Source organism: Lontra canadensis, unplaced genomic scaffold (assembly GCF_010015895.1).
Source record: "Lontra canadensis isolate GAN:19392208 unplaced genomic scaffold, GSC_riverotter_1.0 scaffold411, whole genome shotgun sequence".
NCBI lineage: Eukaryota > Metazoa > Chordata > Mammalia > Carnivora > Mustelidae > Lontra > Lontra canadensis.
In genome coordinates this window covers 1-20,381 of record NW_022631405.1, presented here as the reverse complement: position 1 = coordinate 20,381, position 20,381 = coordinate 1, and positions in this window count along the sequence as shown.

Here is a 20,381-nt window from a genome sequence, read left to right as displayed (position 1 = left end):
TTGAGAGGAAAAAAAAAAATGGTGGAGGGGTAGAAGGACCACAAGCTTTGTAGGCTCTCAGAAGTGTGCCCCAAGCACAAGACAGGATGACAGTGATGGACAAATCATGTGAGTCTTGCGAGTGGGGAAAAAAAAAAATGCTACCAGAAGCAGGTCAATGCCACTCATGAGGAATATTCCTCCACTGTGAAATAGGACAGATTATAGAACATGGCTACTTGATATTTCACAGCTATATTTATAGTAACAACCAAATAAAGTTTCCTTTGGTACTTCATCATTTCCCTCCTTTGGGTAGTTAAATTCCTCTTTGAAACACATATTTGTCTCTAAATAAATATGGAGAGGATATTTGTCTGTAACATTTGCCCTTTATTTTCTAGCCAGTCATTTCAGTCCCTCCCCTGAAAAAAAATGCTAGAGGCATTTGCCTTTTATTTGCTTGCTTCTTTCTTTCTTACTTAAGTGCTGCTTGTGATAAATATTTTTTAAATATTTTGAATTTATTTTTATGCCTACAAAAAGGAAGGAAATGTAAGAAGACAAAAATTAGATAAAAGCAGGGCTCCAGAGAGCTAAGCTAGCATTGAAGATGGTTTCTAACCTGAGGGCATTCACCAAAACTTGGAGTTTTTCTGTCAGTTTTAATTGTGTCAAGAGGCTAAGAAAAGAAAATTGGCAAATTTCTCAAGGCAGGAGAGCTAGCAGAACCACCTAACTAAAGTGGGGAATGCAAAGAGTTATGCTTTTAGTATAAAGGAAATCCAAAATAAAACTAAGGACAGAAATATATCACAAGAAAACTTGCTTGTCTTTTCTGAGTAAAAGGAAAAAGAAAAAATCTTGAGAACTAAGAACCATAAATTAGGACTCACTGGTGTTTGTGGCCAGAATTCACTAGCAGATCTCTAAAACCTCAAGTTGAAAATTTATTTTAAATTGGTCTGGAGCTGAAAGTGCCCTCAAATGCTTGGTATAAATAATCTTCTTAGGACAAACTCACTCTCAGCTAAAGTCTTAGACAATTCCCATAGATAAATTCTCAAAACACATGAGTGTACAGTAAAATATCACAAAATATCTAAAGAAGCAGTAGAAACAAGACTGAAGGCATAGACTTCAGATACTCCAGATATTGGAGTAATTAGATAAGAATATAAAATAGTACTATTAGGGTGCCTAGGCAACTTTGTCAGTTAAGCTTTGGACTCTTGATTTTGGCTCAGGTCATGGTCCTGAGATCCAGTCCCATGGCAGTCTCTGTGCTCAGTGGGGAGTCGGCTTGAGATTCTGTCTCTCCCTTTGCCCCCTCCCCCCACCACACATGTGCACTCTGTCTCTCAAATACGTAAATAAACAAATCTATCTTTTAAAAAATATTAAAAATAATATTTTCTATTTATGCTTAAATAAATGAAACAAGACACTGAAAATATATACACTGTTACAACCAGAAACTAATTATGAAAATAGAGGAAGTAGTTTTGGAAAAGAGCTAATCAGAACTTTTAGAAACAAAAATATAACTAAAAAGTTGATTCTTGGATTGAAAGCAGATCACGCTGTTGCAAAATGAGAATTGGTAAATGAGAAGATAAATCTGAAGAAACTGTTCAGAATGTGGCATACAGAGAGAAACTGCAGATTAAAAAGACATGGAAGATAAAATGAAGAGAGAAGAGAAAGAATGGAAGACAGGTAATTATGAAGAGATAATGACAAAGGTGTTTTCCAAATTGTCAAAAGGCAGCAATGCTCAGATTCAGAGAGCCCAGCACAGTTGAAATCATACTCAGACTCATCATGGCAAACCACAAAGCACCAAAGGTGAAGAAAGGGTCTTAAGAGACGCCAGAGGCAAAGGCAAGTTACCTAAGAGCAATGATATTTAAGGTGGTATCTATCTACTTGACAAATATCAAAACTAGAAGGACTATAAGAAATCAGTTGTCAATCAAGTGGTTAAATTACTTTTCAACACTGAAAGCAAAATAGAACCATTTCAGAAAACCAGAGACAATTTGACACCAACAGATTCTTACTAAAGGAAACTTTGGATGATTCTAGGAAAACAAATGTGATTCCAAGTAAATAGCCTAAGGTACATGAGGGAATGATGATCAATGTGGGTGAATTTTAAGTTGAAAATATCTGTGTAAAACATAACATTAATGCCTAATTTAATGAATTAAAAAATAGACAAGAATAGAATGTAAAATTGAGGGAGTAATGAGAGTCCAAGAATAGGGTAAAATTATTAACAATAAACTTTTAAAAATATACTTATTAAATTCAATAATGCAAGTCTGAAAAGAATAAAAATAAACCATTAAACTTGCAAACTACTATAAGGATGAAAAGTAATTGGGAGAAAATAATCCAAAAGAAGTCAAATAAGGAGAAAAGGAAATAAACATAAAAATTAGAACAAATAGAAAGCTCAAAAAGTAAGAATGGTAAAAAGAAATTCAATTATGTCAGTAATCACCAACAGTTGTCTTTGCATTAGTTCTTCCACTGAAAGGTAAAAATTTCAGACTGGATTTTAAAGGCAAAAGAGAAAGAAAAATCAAAGACATCTATAAGAAAAAAATGTTTTAATGGTAACAATGTAGGCTAATGAATGTGTTAATTAATTTGATTGTGGTGATAATTTCACAATGTGTATATAAGTGCACTACATATATTAAATAATCACACTGCATATCTAAATATATATAATTTTATTTTTCAATTATACCTCAGTAAAGTTGGTAAAAAAAAGGAGAAAAGATAGTTAAAGAATATATATTTGCTTATTTATATTTTTTTCATTTTCAATAATTCTCTAAAGTAAAACATGGAAAGAGATAGAATAAGCAAATCTTTAAAAAAAAACTTGAAACAATATTGATATAATACTAGATAGATTTTAAGACAAAAAAAGGACTAGACACACATACCTGTATGAAAAATATTTAATTTATTAAAATACAGAATATTTAATTTATAAGGAATATTGCTATTCTGAACTTTTATATATAACTTTGTAGTAATATAGCACCAAATATTTAGGCAAAAATTTACAGAAATGAAAGAGAAATTTGATAAAATCATCACAGTGGGATATTTCAAATACTTCTTTCAGTAATTGGTAGACAAAGCAAGAAAAGTATGTTTTGTGAAGATATCTCAGAATTTAATAGCACAATAGTATTGTTTGCAGTGAACTATTAAATAGTATAATAAACAAGCTTTATCTAAATATATATGTATATATTGTGCTTATCAGTTAAATAAAACACACCCTTTTCAGCATCCAAATAATTAACATGTCCTGAGCCATCAACAAACCCTAACGACTATCAAAGGTTTGGTATTTTTCATGTTATGTTATTTGTCATAATCCAATTAAAAATCAATTACATGTACAAAACTAATTGTAACAGAAAGAAAGGATAAACATTAACCAATGACTAGATTAAATGGGCAAGTTTCCATAAACGATCAAGGATGTCAATCCTCTGAGTTGGGAGAAACAACATTAAAAAAAGAGGGAAAAGAATTCTAAATACCTTGTGGACAAAGAAGAACTGATGGAAAGAGGAATATACATAACATACTTTAAAAATGAACAAAAAATACTAGAAACTAAGAAATAATTTCTAATGTAATTTTTAGAGGGACATTTATAGCCTTAAAACACTTCAACTAGAAAGCTAGAAAGTAAGAATTATTAAATTATTAATCACTCAATTTATGAGAAAAAAGTTGGTAGAATAAACCTCAAAAGTGAAGAAACAATAAAGATATAAAAAGTAATATGGGCCAGTAACATATAACAAAGAGAATCCAGGAAGCTTTTAGTTAGCTCTATGACAAACCTCTAGCAAGATTAATGAAGGAAAAAAATATATAAAACATAAAATAAACAACAAAAGAAATAAAAAGTACATAACTATAGATTCTAAGAGATGAAAGAGATAACAAAGGTATATTATAAATGCTTTTATACCAATAAATTTTTTTAATTTTTTAATTAACATATAATGTATTATTAGCCCCAGGGGTACAGGTCTGTGAATTGCCAGGCTTACACATTTCACAGCACTTACCATAGCACATAGTTCCCCAGTGTCCATAACCCAACCAGGCTCTCCCTACCCCCCTCCCCCCGGCAACCTGAAGTTTGCTTTGTGAGATTAAGAGTCTCATGGTTTGTCTCCCTCCCGATCCCATCTTGTTTCATTTATTCTTTTCCTACCTCCCAAACCCTCCATGTTGCCTCTCAACTTCCTTGTATCAGGAAGATCATATGATAATTGTCTTTCTCTGATTGACTCATTTCGCTGAGCATAATACCCTCTACTTCCATCCACGTGGTTGCAAATGGCAAGATTTCATTTCTTTTGAGGGCTTATTGTATTCCATTGTATATATATACTGCTTCTTCTTTATCCATTCATCTGTTGTTGGACAACTAGGTTCTTTCCATAGTTTGGTGATTGTGGACATTGCTGCTATAAACATTCAGGTGCATGTGCCTGAATCTTCAGATCACTACATTTGTATCTTTAGGGTAAATACCCAGTAGTTCTATTGCTGGGTCATAGGGTAGCTCTATTTTCAACTTTTTGAGGAACCTCCATGCTGTTTTCCAGAATGGTTGCACCAGCTTGCATTCCCACCAACAGTGTAGGAGGGTTCTCCTTGCTCTGTATCCTCGCGAGCGTCTGTCATTTCCTGACTTGTTAATTTTAGCCATTCTGACTGGGGTGAGGTGGTATCTCATTGTGGTTTTGATTTGTATATCCCTGATGCCAACTGATATGGAGCACTTTTTCATATGTCTGTTAGCCATCTGGATGTCTTCTTTGCAGAAATGTCTGTTCATGTCCTCTGCCCATTTCTTCTCTAAGATTTTATTTATCTATTTGACAGAGAGAGAGAGAGAGATCACAAGTAGGCAGAGAGGCAGGCAGAGAAAGAGGGGGAAGCAGGCTCCCAGCCGAGCAGAGAGCCCGATGTGGGACTCAATCCCAGGACCCTGAGATCATGACCTGAGCCGAAGGCAGAGGCTTAACCACTGAGCCACCCAGGTGCCCCAATCTCTGCCCATTTCTTGATTGGATTATTTGTTTTTTGGGTGTTGAGTTTGATAAATTCTTTATAGATTTTGGATACTACCCCTTTATCTGATATGTCATTTGAAAATATCTTCTCCCATTCTGTCAGTTGTCTTTTTGTTTTGATGACTGTTTCCTTTGCTGTGCAGAAGATTTTGATCTTGATGAAGTCCCAATAGTTCATGTTTGCCCTTGCTTCCCTTGCCTTTGGTGACATTTCTAGGAAGAAGTTGCTGCAGCTGAGGTCAAAGAGGTTGCTGACTGTGTTCCCCTCAAGGATTTTGATGGATTCCTTTCTTACATTGAGATCCTTCATCCATTTGGAGTCCATTTTTGTGTGTGGTGTAAGAAAATGGTCCTGTTTCATTCTTCTGCATGTAGCTGTCCAATTTTCCCAACACCATTTGTTGAAGAGACTGTCTTTTTTCCATTGGACATTCTTTTCTGTTTTGTCGAAGACTAGTTGACCATAGAGTTGAGGGTCTATTTCTGGGCTCTCTATTTTGTTCCATTGATCTATGAGTCTGATTTTGTGCCACTACCATACCGTCTTGATGATTACAGCTTTGTAATAGAGCTTGAAGTCTGGAATTGTGATGCCACCAACTTTGGCTTTCTTTTTCAACATTCCTCTGGCTATTTGAGGTCTTTTCTGGTTCCATATAAATTTTAGGATTATTTGTTCCAGATCTTTGAAAAAAACTGATGCTATTTTGAAAGGGATTGCATTAAATGTATAGATTGCTTTAGGTAGCATAGACATTTTCACAATATTTGTTCTTCCAATCCATGAGCATGGAACATTTTTCCATTTCTTTGTGTCTTCCTCCATTTCTTTCATGAGTACTTTGTAGTTTTCTGAGTACAGATTCTTTGCCTCTTTGGTTAGGTTTATTCCTAGGTAACTTATGATTTTGGGTGCAATTGTAAATGGGACTGAATCCTTAATTTCTCTTTCTTCTGTATTGTTGTTGGTGTAAAGAAATGCAACTGATTTCTGTGCATTGATTTTATATCCTGACACTTTACTGAATTCCTGTATGAGTTCTAGCAGATTTGGAGTGGAATCTTTTGGGTTTTCCAAAAGATGGTAAAGAGTGATAGTTTGACTTCTTCTTTGCCAATTTTGGATGCATTTAATTTCTTTTTGTTGTCTGATTGCTGAGGCTAGGACTTCTAGTACTATGTTGAATAGCAGTGGTGATAGTGGACATCCCTGCCATGTTCCTGACCTTAGTGGAAAAGCTTTCACTTTTTCCCCATTGAGAATGATGTTCACTATGGATTTTTTGTAGATGGTTTTGATGATATTGAGGTATGTACCTCCTATCCCTACACTATGAAGAGATTTGATCAGGAAAGGATTCTGTACATTGTCAAATGCTTTTTCAGCATCTATTGAGAGTATCATATGGTTCTTGTTCTTTCTTTTATTAGTGTATTGTATCACATTGATTGAATTGTGGATATTGACCCAACCTTGCAGCCCAGGAATAAATCCCACTTGGTCGTGGTGAATAATCCTTTTAATGTACTATTGGATCCTATTAGCTAGTATTTTGGTGAGAATTTTTGCATCTTTGTTCATCAAGGATATTGGTCTGTAATTTTCTTCTTGGATGGGGTCTTTGTCTGGTTTGGGGATCAAGGTAATGCTGGCCTCATAAAATGAGTTTGGAAGTTTTCCTTCCATTTCTATTTTTTTGAACAGTTTTGGGAGAATAGGAATTAATTCTTCCTTAAATGTTTGGTAGAATTCCCCTGAGAAACCGTCTGGCCCTGGGCTCTAGCTTCTTTGGAGATTTTTTATAATGCTCCAATCTCCTTACAGGTTATGGGTCTGTTCAGGTTTTCTATTTCTTCCTGGTTCAGTTGTGGTAGTTTATATGTCTGTAGGAATGCATCCATTTCTTCCAGATTGTCAAATTTGCTGGTGTATACTTGCTCATAATATGTTCTTACAATTGCTTGTATTTCTTTGGTGTTGGTTGTGATCTCTTCTCTTTCATTCATGATTTTATGTATCTGGGTCTTTTCTCTTTCTTTTTAATAAGTCTGGCCAGGGGTTTATCAATCTTATTAATTCTTTCAAAGAAACAGCTCCTAGATTTGTTGATTTGTTCTATTGTTTTTTTGGTTTCTATTTCATTGATTTCTACTCTGATCTTTATTATTTCTCCTCTCCTGCTGGGTTTAGGCTTTCTTTGTTGTTCTCTCTCCAACTCCTTTAGGTGTAGGGTTAGGTTGTGTACTTGAGACCTTTCTTGTTTCTTGAGAAAGGTTTGTATCACTATAAATTTTCCGCTCAGGACCACCTTTGCTGTGTCACATAGATTTTGAACTGTTGTATTTTCATTATCATTTGTTTCCATGAATTTTTTCAATTCTTCTTTAATTTCCTGGTTGACCTATTCATTCTTTAGAAGGATGCTCTTTAGTCTCCATGTATTTGGGTTCTTTCCAACTTTCCTTTTGTGATTGAGTTCTAGCTTCAGAGCATTGTGGTCTGAAAATATGCAAGGAATGATCCCAACCTTTTGGTACTGGCTGAGACTTGATTTATGACTCAGGATGTGATCTATTCTGGAGAATGTTCCAGTGCACTCTAGAATACTGTGTATTCTGTAGATTTGGGATGGAATGTTCTAAATTTATCTGTGATGTCCATCTGGTCCAGTGTGTCATTTAAGGCCTTTATTTTTTTGTTGATATTTTGCTTGGATGATCTGTCCATTTCAGTGAGGAGGGTGTTAAACTCCCCTACTATTATTGTATTATTGTCAATGTGTTTCTTTGATTTTGTTATTAAGTGGTTTATATAGTTGGCTGCTCCCATGTTAGGGGCATAGATATTTCAAATTGTTAGATCCTCTTGTTGGACAGACCCTTTGAGTATGATATGGTATCCTTCCTCATCTGTTATTATAGTCTTTGGATTAGAATCTAATTGAACTGATATAAGGATTTCCACCCCAGCTTCCTTTTGTTGTACATTAGCATGGTAAATTGTTTTCCACCCCCTCACTTTAAATCTGGAGGTGTCTTTGGGTCTAAAATGAATTTCTTGTAGACAGCATATTGATTTTTTTTTTTTTAATCCATCCTGATACCCTGTGTCTTTTGATTGGGGCATTTAGCCCATTTACATTAAGGGTAACTATTGGGAGATATGAATTTAGTGCCATTGTATTGCCTGTAAGGTGACTGTTACAGTATATTGTCTCTCTTCCTTTCTGGTCTACTACTTTTAGGCTCTATCTTTGCTTGGAGGACCCCTTTCAATATTTCCTGTAGGGGTGGTTTGGTGTTTACAAATTCTTTTAGTTTTTATTTGTCCTGGAAGCTTTTTATCTCTCCTTCTCTTTTCAATGATAGCCTAGCTGGATATAGTATTCTTGGCTGCATGTTTTCCTCGTTAGTGTGCTGAATATATCATGCCAGTTCTTTCTGGCCTGCCAGCTCTCTGTGTATAAGTCTGCTGCCAATCTAATATTTTAACAATTGTATGTTACAGACTTCTTTTCCTGGGCTGCTTTCAGGATTTATTCTTTGTCCCTAAGGCTTGTAAATTTTACTATTAGATTACGGGGTGTGGACCTATTCTTATTGATTTTGAGGGGGGTTCTCTGTGTCTCCTGGATTTTGATGCTTGTTCCCTTTGCCATATTAGGGAAATTCTCTACAATAATTCAATCCAATATACCTTCTGCTCTGTTCTCTCTTTCTTATTCTTCTGGCATCCCAATTATTCTAATGTTTCATCTTATGGATCACTTATCTCTTGAATTCTCCCCTTGTGGTCCACTAGTTGTTTGTCTCTCTTTTGCTCAGCTTCTTTATTCTCTGTCATTTGGTCTTCTATATCACTAATTCTCTCTTCTGCCTCATTTATCCTAGCAGTAAGAGTCTCCATTTTTTATTGCACCTCATTAATAGCTTTTTTGACTTCAGCTTGTTTAGTTCTTTTATTTAACAACTAGTTTTAGTTCTTTTATTTCTCCAGAAATGGCTTTTATTTCTCCAGACAAGGTTTCTCTAACATCTTCCATGCCTTTTTCAAGCCCAGCTAGCACCTTGAGAATTATCATTCTGAACTCTAGATCCAATGTCTGCATTGACTAGGTCCCTAGCCTTTGGTACTGCCTCTTGTTCTTTTTTTTTCTGGTGAGTTTTTCCACCTTGTCATTTTATCCAGATGGAATATATGAAGGAGAGAATAATATGCTAAAAGGGTGGCAAAGACCCCAGTATAATGTGCAGCAGCCAAATCAGAAGAGACCCATGGAGAGAAGTAAGAGGGTAAAAAGATGTTCAGAAAAAAAAAAAAAATTAAAAAGATCAAGAAAAAAATTAAAAAGAAGAAAATATATATTAGACTGGTGAATATAACAGAGCCACCCACTTAATTTGGGGAGTATTTTGGTCTCTTAGAAGAAACAACTTCTGAAAAAATTAAAGAAGGAAAAATTATATATATATATATATATATATATATATATATATATACACATCTATATATACACAAAGTAAGGGTAAACACTATGAAGGGATGGAATATGAGTATAAAGATGAAAATTTTTTTAAAAATCCTAAAAAAGGAGAGGATAAGTTGGTTGAGAAAAGAAAGAAAAAGAAAGTGGAGAGAATTTCTTCAGGCTGGAGACTAGAACAAAGCCCTGTTCTAGATTTAGGGTATATTTTGATCTATTAGAAGAAGTTGTGTCCCAAATTTTTTTAGAAGAAAAAACCCTGTGTGTATACAAAAAATAAAGTTAGATACAATGAAGGATAAAATATGACTATAACAATGAAAGTTTAAAAATGATTTTTTTTTTAAGATTTTATTTATTTATTTGACAGAGAGAGAGAGAGAGAGATCACAAGTAGGCAGAGAGGCAGGCAGAGAGAGGGGGAAGCAGGCTCACTGCTGAGCCAAGAGCCCAATGCGGGGCTTGATCCCAGGACCCTGAGATCATGACCTGAGCTGAAGCCAGAGGCTTAACCCACTGAGCCACCCAGGCGCCCCCCAAAATGATTTTTTTATGAAAGGTATTGTTAAGATAAACTAGTTAAAAAACATTAAAGAGAAAAGAGTAAAAGTTAAAAAAAATTTAGCATAAGACTAAAATATAATTTAAAAAATTTATTTAGGGGCACCTGGGTGGCTCAGTGGGTTAAAGCCTCTGCCTTCTGCTCAGGTCATGATCCCAGGGTTCTGGAATCAAGCCCCCCCCCCCAATCAGGCTTTCTACTCAGTAGGGAGCCTGCTTCCTCCTTTCTCTCTGCCTGCCTCTCTGCCTACTTGTGATCTCTATCTGTCAAATAAATAAATAAAGTCTTTTAAAAAAAAGAAGTGTATCAGTGATAAATCTATAGCAACCATCATACTTAATGCAAATCATTAAAATAATTCCTTTGAAAGTCAAAAATAAGATTAAGAATATCTACCATCACTACTTTAGCCAAATAAAAACATTAAGAAAAAAAAAAAAGAAATGAAGATTTTAAAAAATAAAAAAGGAAAAGAAAATGACCATTTGAAAATGATGGGACTATTTACAAAGAAAATAAAAAAACTATGTAGAAAAATAATTAGAATTACTAACAAAGTTTCACAACTTTGCATAAGACAAATTTAATATGAAAAGTCAATTGTATTTCAATCAACCAGCAAACATTCAAAAAATGCAATGTACAAAAAGATACAAAAATTTACTATAAAACACATAATATTGCAGAATAATTTTAATAAAAGGTATGCAAATAATTATGAAACTTCTTGAAAGCCTTTAGCAACAGACCTAAGTAAATGGAAATATTTAGCATTGAATATAAACATTATTCATATTATTATTGAGGATTGTTAAATATACAAATTTCTCAATCCTCTTCAAATTGATCTATAGATTCTATGTAATTATAAGCAGACTTCTAATAAGTTATTTTTGAAAACTGATTCTAAAATTTTATGAAAGAATAAAAACTAGTAATGAAGAAACTCCTAAATATTAAGAACAAGCTAAGGAGATTGACCCTATTAAATATCAAAACATAATATGCATATTATAGAACAAATTTAGCTAATTAATAAATAATATTTAGCTAATTAATAGTACAAGAAAAACTGTCAAGCAGGTTACTGGGGAAAGGAAAAACTTTTTAATAATTGTTTAGGACAATTGAACATACTAATGGGGAAAAAAAAATGGATCACTGCTTTTCAGTATTCACAAAATCAATCTCAAGTGGATTCAATATCTAAATTAAAAAAAATCTATAACATTTGTATAAGTGATACAGGAGAATAACATTATAACACTGGAATAAGAAAAGATTATTTTAACAACAAGGCACAAAACTGTTCATAAAAAAATACACCAAAAATAAAGAAAAGGTAACCCACAAGTGGAGAAAATAACTGGTGATGCACTGATATGTGGATTGTAAAATAAACTCCAGATTATTTTATAAAGGCAACATCATAAAAATTTGACAAAGACCACTTTAGGATAATAAGAAAGCAGAACATCTAATCAAAATGAAAACAAAACTGATAGGAAGGCAGGCTGGTATAGCCACTCTGGAAAACAGTATGGAGATTCCTCAAGAATTTGAGAGTAGAGCTCCCCTACAACACAACGATTGCACCATTAGGTATCTACCCCAAAGGTACAAATGTATTGATCTAAAGGGGCACCTGAACCTCAATGTTCATAGAAGCTATGTCCACAACAGCCAAACTATGGAAGGAGCCCAGATGTCCATCAACAGATGAATGGATAAAGATGTGTTATGTATGTACAATGGAATATTACTCAGCCATCAAAAAAGAGAAATCTTTCTGTTTGCAACGACGTGTTTGAAACTAGAGGATATTATGCTAAGTGAAATAAGTCAATCAGAGAAAGACAATTATCATATGATTTCACTCATGTGGAATTTAAGAAACAAAACAAAGGATCATAGGGGAAGAATTTCTCAATCCTCTTCAAATTGATCTTTGGATTCTATGTAATTATAAACACTCTCTGTGTTCCTGACCCTTTATTTGGGAGCCTTGTCTTGCTAAGTCCTCTATTCTCTTTACCTTGTTCAGTCCTATGGAAAAACTAGGATTTATTATCTTTTTTTTTTTAAGATTTTATTTATTTATTTGACAGAGAGAGACACAGAGAGAGAGGACATAAGCAGGGAGAGTGGGAGAGGGAGAAGCAGGCTTCCTGCTGAGCAGAGAGCCCCATGCAGGGCTTGATCTCAGGGTCCTGGGATCATGACCGGAACTGAAGGAAGATGCTTAACTGACTGAGCCAGCCATGTGCCCCAGTTTAATCACATTTTAGAGATACTTTCCCATCACTAGACTTGAAGCATGAAAACCAAAGAGATTTGGGGTTTTCTTGTTTCTCTGCCTTGCCCAGGCACTTTTCTACTTGAAGGAAAATGAAAAAGAAAATTAAGTTGTAAAGAAATAAAATAGAAATCTGTATTTAAACTCTTCTAAAAAATCAAAAGTGGAAAATATATTTTTGTGTTAGCAGCTCAAGTCCTAACACATTGAGATACCACCAATGTAGAAAACTACTGGGTTTTCATAATTTTACAAGGTTGCTTGTGAAATAGGACTATTTAAAAAGTGTTTGCTAGGTATTTGACAGAAAAACAAAATAAAAGATGCCTTTTGAACTACATCATAATTTTGACAGTTTTCTCTTTATTACTATTTTGTGTTGCCATAACAAGTTTTATTGAAGAGGATAAAAGGATTAACTAAGATTCTGTACTCACTGAGAATGGAGCAGTTTCTGATGACTTTTTCTGATTCAGTGATTAGTAATCCTGAAATTGAAGTTGCCCTAACCAGTGTTCTAGACATGGTTGGATAGTAGATTATCTTAATGTTTAGAATTAAGGATTGGACACTTGTTATTTTGTCTCCTATTATTCTAGAAATATTTCTGGTGGCATCTCAGTTTACTACTTAAAGTCTATATCTTTAATACCAGCTCAGTAGAGACCTGGAGGAAGGACAGGTGAAAGTAGGCTTTCAAGACCAGATGATTTGGGTTTCAGAGGTAGAGTTTAGCTCTGTTTCTTATTGGCTATGCAGTCTTTGGCATGTTACTAATCCAAGACCACTATGACTCAGCTTTTTAGGGTAAGGTGAGGACATAATGAAATGATATGTATAAAGTACTCAGCACATGGAAATACTCTATAATTAAACAATTACAGGCTGGCATTGTGCATCAGCCAGGTTCTAGGTCCTAGAAGAGCTTCAGAAGAGCTGAGAGGCACAGAGAATTTAACTTAGAGAAAAGGTATAGACTCAACTTTTTAAAGTTGATTTCTTTATTATTGTAAACTTCTATTCTATTAGGATATTAATAATAAAGAAATACATGGACCATTTATGGTTTTAAAGACCTCAGCAGGGGTAAACAAACTACAGTGAACTTGTCAGCTGTTTTTGTAAATAAAGTTTTATTGGAACAGAGCTACAACCATTTATATATTGTCTTGTGGCTTTTGAGCTACACAACACAGTTGAGTAGTTGCAACAGAAATAGTGTATCCTGTAAGCCTAAAATAGTTGCTGTTTTCCCATTTAAGAAGTTTGTTAACCTATTTCTTCCCAGGTTCCAGAAAAGCATTTTCCTCCTCCTTTGCCTCTGAGATCAAACTCAGTCTTCCAGATCAAGCTCATTTCTTCTTAGGAAGCCTATCCCAGATTAAAATCTTTTCTTGACATTCAGACATTCCTGGAAAGGATGAGGTCTTCTAGTCTCTTGGGTAAATCAGGTATTAGTCCCTTCCCTGAAATGCTCCACACCAAAAAGGCTAGATAAAAGGATGAGAATTTTAATAGGATCTGAGGCAGAAAGAAGGAGTTTAGAGGCTACAACACCACTGCACTGCTGAACAATTGTGGAGTCCAGTGATGACTCATGGGCATACATGTAGAGCAAGTAGAGAAAGGGAAAATGGAAACCATCAAGGAGAAACCCTGCACTGCAATTTGCTAAAAACTGCCTTCACCACATGTTTAACTCATGACATATTATTTTAATTCCTTTGTATTCCCCATGTTATTATTTGTTTGTTTGTGGAAGAACTGTATACAAAGATTAGAAGCATCTTTAAACAAACATCTGTTGTAATTTTTGTGTATCTCCCGTAAGGTCAATAACACTGAAGGAGATGTACTAGGATTTCACATGGCATAAAATGCAATGTGAATGGAGCCCCTGGAATTGTGCCACAATGCACTCTCAGTATTATGCACATGGAAGGGAACACTAAATACTCAAATTACACGAAGTGCATTACAGCTGTAAAATGGCGGTGCCTGAACTGTGAGTCAGTTAAACATCCAACTCTTGGTTTTGGTTCAGGTTATGATCTCAGCGTCCTGAGATCCAGGCTCCACATCAGGTTCTCCACTCAGTGTGGAGTCTGCTTGAGATTCTCTCTCCCTCTCCCTGTCTCCCCTGCCTGTGCTTTCTCTGTAAAATAAATAAATAAATCTTAAAAAAAAAAAACATAGCTTTAAGTGATAAATGCCTTCTAGACCCAATTCTTGACCTGGTGAGTCCTACTGCATTTGAATATATTCCCAAGTGGTTAAAACATGGTGCCTTCCAGTGCTGAGTTGTCTGTCACTATTAGTCTTTTAAGGGCATGGATTTTATTTTTTTATTATTTTTTAAAGATTTTATTTATTTATTTGAGAGACAGAGAGCGGATGTGAGAGGGCAAGCAGGCAGAGGGTGGAGAGGGGCAGAGGGAGAGGGATAAGCAGACTCCCCACTGATCAGGGAACTGGATGCAGGGCTCCATCCCAGGACTCTTGGGATCATGACCTGAGCTGAGGGTGGATGCTTGAACGACTGAGTCACCCAAGCACCAGTGTCAAACAAATCCACACTGGAATTGTAGTTACTTTACATTATATCTTTCATGGCCATAGACAAATAGTCTACTCTCTCTCAACCTCAGTTCCCTCACCTACCAAATATTAGCTCTTGAACTCTTTCCCACTCCCTCACCACTGTGGAAAGCTGATTTATGACAATAAAGAACAGTTCTTACATTTCATTACTATTACAATTATAAAGCATATTATTTAACAGTGACAAAGTATATGATAGAATAAAATTGTCCACACAATTTCCATATAGGATATATTTTCTAATGACTGTAATTCTAGAACACTCATATAAAATAATATTAAGTCCTTGACCGATCTACACAAAGGTAATTCTTTTTTTAGAATGTGAAAAAGTTCAAGCATCTTTGAATTATAAAAATTGTCTTCCATAAGAATGCTACATTATTTGCTTCAAATAATAGTTTATCTGTGAAATGTCAAGTCAAATATTTCAGTCGTGTGGGATGCTAAGAGCTTGCCAAATCAGAAAAGAATAGGCCTGTGATGTAAATAAGCTAAAAATAAAATTGCCTTTCAGACAATGTTCTGCTATCAACAGTGAGCAAATAATGATGACAATGATACACACACGTACATCTGTTTTAAATCCAGACTGTTAGAGAATATGACTGAATCCCTCATTGCTAGCCTTATGTGCACCGGTAATGAATACTTTGCACATGGATTTGTTAGCACATCCTCTCACAAGCCTATACTGTGATAATACACACATTTTTATCTCTATAGTAGCATCAGCTATGAGAAATACATTGTTTACATATGGGCCACCTTTTAGATGCAAGAAGTCATTGAAGAAATAAAAATTCATCAAAAAAGTTTTCTTATTATTTGTTTCACTTTATAGCAGCCCACAAAACAAGTGGCTAAACCTAATATTTCCTAAAGAATACTCTTACCCCAAGCAGGTCATTATCTCCAAAAAAAAAATAATTTTACAAATGCTCCATCAAGTAAATAATTGCAAAGAAAAAAGTACAAAATAAAGGAAGAGAAAGGACTGTGCAATAGAAATGTTATCAGGATAGTCAACACTCCCTATTTTGCGTTTATTTGTATCATCAAATTAAAAGAAGGCAATCAAATAGTAATTTGTGAAAAACAAAAAAACATGGAGTTCAACAAGATAAGAATTGTAGTTTTCATTGCAAAGAGTATTAAATACATTGAATCCTTCAATGCTCTTGTGCTCATACTGTGTAATCTTTTTTGTTATGTTTATCAAACGGCAAGCAATTCTAATCATTGCTTGTACAACAAAGAACTTTCTAAATTTTAAAACTTGTTGAAGAAACTATAATCACTATGCAGCATTTTAGTTGGAATCCTTCTAAACTCTAAATATTTGGAGATCTTTCTGGAGTGAGAGAGGAGCAATCTAAAGTTAGAGAAGCATTTCTGCTCCTGGAGTAGAGATTAAATAAGAAGTAGGTTGCCTAAATAAGTAAATACAAGTATGATAAAAAGCACTAAGCTTAGAACTGATATTTTCATAGTGTTTCTTATCATATTTGTATTTACTTATTTAGGCAATCTACTTCTTATTTAATCTCTACTTCAGGAGCAGAAAAAAAAAGACAAAAAATTGAAAAGTATAAGTAAAAAGTGTGTGTGTGTGTATGATTTTATGGCTTCACCATATGCTAAGATCTCAATGCATCAAAGCATTTTAATGAAAGCTCAAGTATGCTAGCTAAAACTTAGCCACAAACTTGTTAGATCATCTAGCTCATCTCTAACCTAACATGCTGGGAAACAATCACTATCCTGGCAGTCTCAAGACACTTCCTTCAGAGTACAGACAGCAGTTGTTCAGGAAAAATATTCACCAGAAAATCAAACTTAATACATGGATTTGCGTTTTATCTTTATTTGCAAATAAAAAATATACTTATTCAGTTGAAATGATCATCAGATGATTTATAGCCTTATACTTTTTAAAGAATATATTGCTAGAAGAAAAATAATAACTAATAAAAACTAAGCAGATTTTACAAAATATTGTATTTTGTCATAGGGAAACCTTGTCAGGATCACTCAAACCCTTTCATTTAAATGTTCTTTCACTTGTATTTGTTCTTTATTTCCATTGTAATCATCATGGCTGCAGTTTTTGTTCTTGTTATTATTATTAACCATATTGGGAGCTTGAAAATATTTTAAAAAATGTATGAAACTTTGCGAAACTTCTGTTTTTTATGTTGTCAAAAGTTTCTTCCTGTTGCTGAATATGGTAAGTGGAGTTTAAACACTGTAGAAGACAAAAAACAGCCATTAGGGTCATGATAAATTATTTCTTCTTGGGATGTCTGGATGGCTCCATCAGTCAAGTGTCTGTCTTCAGCTCAGGTCATGATCCCAGGGCCCTAGGATGGAGTCCTGCATAGGGCTTCCTATTCAGTAAGGAGTCTGCTACTCCTTTTCCCTCTGAAGCTCCTCCTGTTTGTGCTCTTTCACTCTTGCTTTCTCTCAAATAAATAAATAATCAATCAATCAATCAGTCTTTAAATTGTTTCTTAGTTTGAAAGCTAGACCTGGTGTTTGGGGCATTATCACTACTGGTTCTAGGAGAGATTAGACATGAAGGTGTCAGGATGGCTCCTTCTGACTATCTCAATAATAAAGAAATCTAAATGTAGAGGATTCTGACTGAAATGTTAAGGAACCCATTCTTTAGAAACACAATTAAATCTTTGTAGAGTTTATTATGAAAGCAGCATTTTCTCCTAAGAAAGTGGAAGAGTCTGCAACATTGCGGCAGAACACAGCTGAGAAGATAAACAACCAATGGTGAATGGCCCCCTTTGGAGCATTCTTCTTAGTGGACTCTATGTAAAGTGATACAGAATCTTTGGCATTAAGACTGTCACCTTTTGAGGCACCTGGGTGCATCCATCAGTTAAGTGTCAGACTCTTGATTTTGGCTCAAGTCATGATCTCAGGGTCATGAGATGGAGTCCCCACCCCCCCACCCCCGCCCTTTGGATTCCTCTCCCTTGGATTGCATTCCTCTCCCTCTTCCTCTGTTCCACTTCCACCCCACCCCACCCTCCTTTGCTTTCACTCTCTCTCTCTCCCTCTGCCCTCAAAGAACAAAAATAAAAATGAAAAAACTTGTTGTCTTTTCTTTGCATTTTAATTCCCCCACTGTTTTCACCCAAGCATTCAACAACATTTTGCCAAACTCTGGGTTAGATGGGTTTGGGAAAGACTAAAGAGAGAGTACTTCTGCACACTTGAAATGATGTTGATCAAGGAGACAACAAATTCAAAAGTCAACTAACAAAAAGGCCCAAGGCAGCAACCAGAAAGCAGAGATAATAAGAGATAATCCTGTTAAATTTGTGGAACATATAGGGGAAAAAAAAAAAAAACTGTGCTTTATGTTTCATAACCTATTTTTTCACTTCACTTTTGTAGACTTTACAAGTCATTAAATATTTTCTGTTGCTTAAAAATTTGTTTTAGCCAAGTTAACCCATATCCAAAATAGTTTGCCGAGGGAAAAAAAAAAATCATAGAAACGTATGTTAAAGAATAATTATTTTTATTTTTATGTTTTTAAAAGATTTTTATTTATTTATTTGACAGAGATCATAAGTAGGCAGAAAGGCAGGCAGAGAAAGAGAGAGGAGGAAGCAGGCTCCTTGTTGAGCAGAGAGCCTGATGCAGGACTTGATCCCAGGACCCTGAGATCATGACCTGAGCCAAAGACAGAGGCTTAACCCACTGAGCCACCCAGCCGCCCAAGAATAATTTTTAAATAAAGGTGAAATTGTAACTCATACATGTGTAAAATAAGCACATTGATGATTTTGTTCTACTCAATAAGTAATGATGGAACCAGGAAGGTGATATACAGGCATATCTCATAGACATTGTGGGTTTGGTTTCAGATCACCACAATAAAGCAAATATTGCAAGTGAGTCAAATGAATTTTTTGGTTTTCCAGTGCATATAAAAGTTATGTTTATACTCTACTGCAATCTATTAAGTGTGTAATAGCATTATGTCTAAAAAAGTGATATACTTATCTTAATATAAAAAAATTATTGCTAAAAATAGTTATCCATCTGCACCTGCAATAATTGTAATCTTTTTGTTGGTGGAAGGTCTTGCACTATGTTGATGGCTGCTGATTGATCAGGATGGTGTTTGCTGAAGGTTGGGGTGGTTGTGGCAGTTTCTTCGAATAAGACAATGAAGTTTGCCGCATCCAGTGATCCTTTCATGAAAGATTTCTCTGTGGCATGCGATGCTATACAATAGCATTTGACTTACAGTAGAACTTCCAAAATTGGAGTTAATCTTTTCAAACCTGCCACTGCTTATCAGTTCTGTTTATGTAATAATCTAAACCTTTTGTTGTCATTTCAACAACTTTCACAGCATCTTCACCAGCAGTAGATTCCATCTCAAGAAACCACTTTCATTGCTCAGCCATAAGAAGCAACTCCTCATCCAATAAGTTTGATCATGAGATTGTCAGAATTCAGTCACACTTTCAAGCTCTGCTTCTTACAGTAGTTCTCTTGCTGTTCCCACCATGGCTTCAGTTACTTCCTCCTCAAAGCCCTCTGTGAGGGTCAGAATCAACTTCTTCCAAATTCCTGTTAATGGTTGTTCCTCCTGATCCTCTTCCCCATAGAGACCTAGGGAAGGTGGCATTCAGAACTGTGAATGGATCTAGTTTTGGAGTTAAATCCTTTTTGTGTGTTAATGTTGACATTCTGACCTCTTTCCATGAATCACAAATATTCTTAATAGCATCAAGAATGGTGAATCCTGAGGAGGAGTCAAGATGGCGGAGAAGTAGCAGCTGAGACTACTTCAGGTTGCGGGAGATCAGCTAGATAGCTTATCTAAAGATTGCAAACACCTACAAATCCAACGGGAGATCGAAGAGAAGAAGAACAGCAATTCTAGAAACAGAAAATCAACCACTTTCTGAAAGGTAGGACTGGCAGAGAAGTGAATCCAAAGGGACGGGAAGATAGACCCCGGGGGGAGGGGCCGGTTCCCGGCAAGCGGCGGAGCAACGGAGCACAAAATCAGGACTTTTGAGAGTCTGTTCCGATGAGGGACATCGCTCCAGAGGCTTAACTGGGGTGAGGCCACGCAGGGCCAGTGTGGCCTCAAGTCCCGCAGGGTCACAGAAGGATCGGGGTGTCTGAGTGTCGCAGAGCTTGCAGGTATTAGAACGGGAAAGCCGGCTACAGAGACGGAGCCGAGGAGTGAGCTCACAGCTCGGGCTTACCTTGAACCGGTCGCAGGCTCGGTGAGCTCGGAGCGCAGCTGGAGGCCAGGCAGACAGGAGTAATTGGACGCT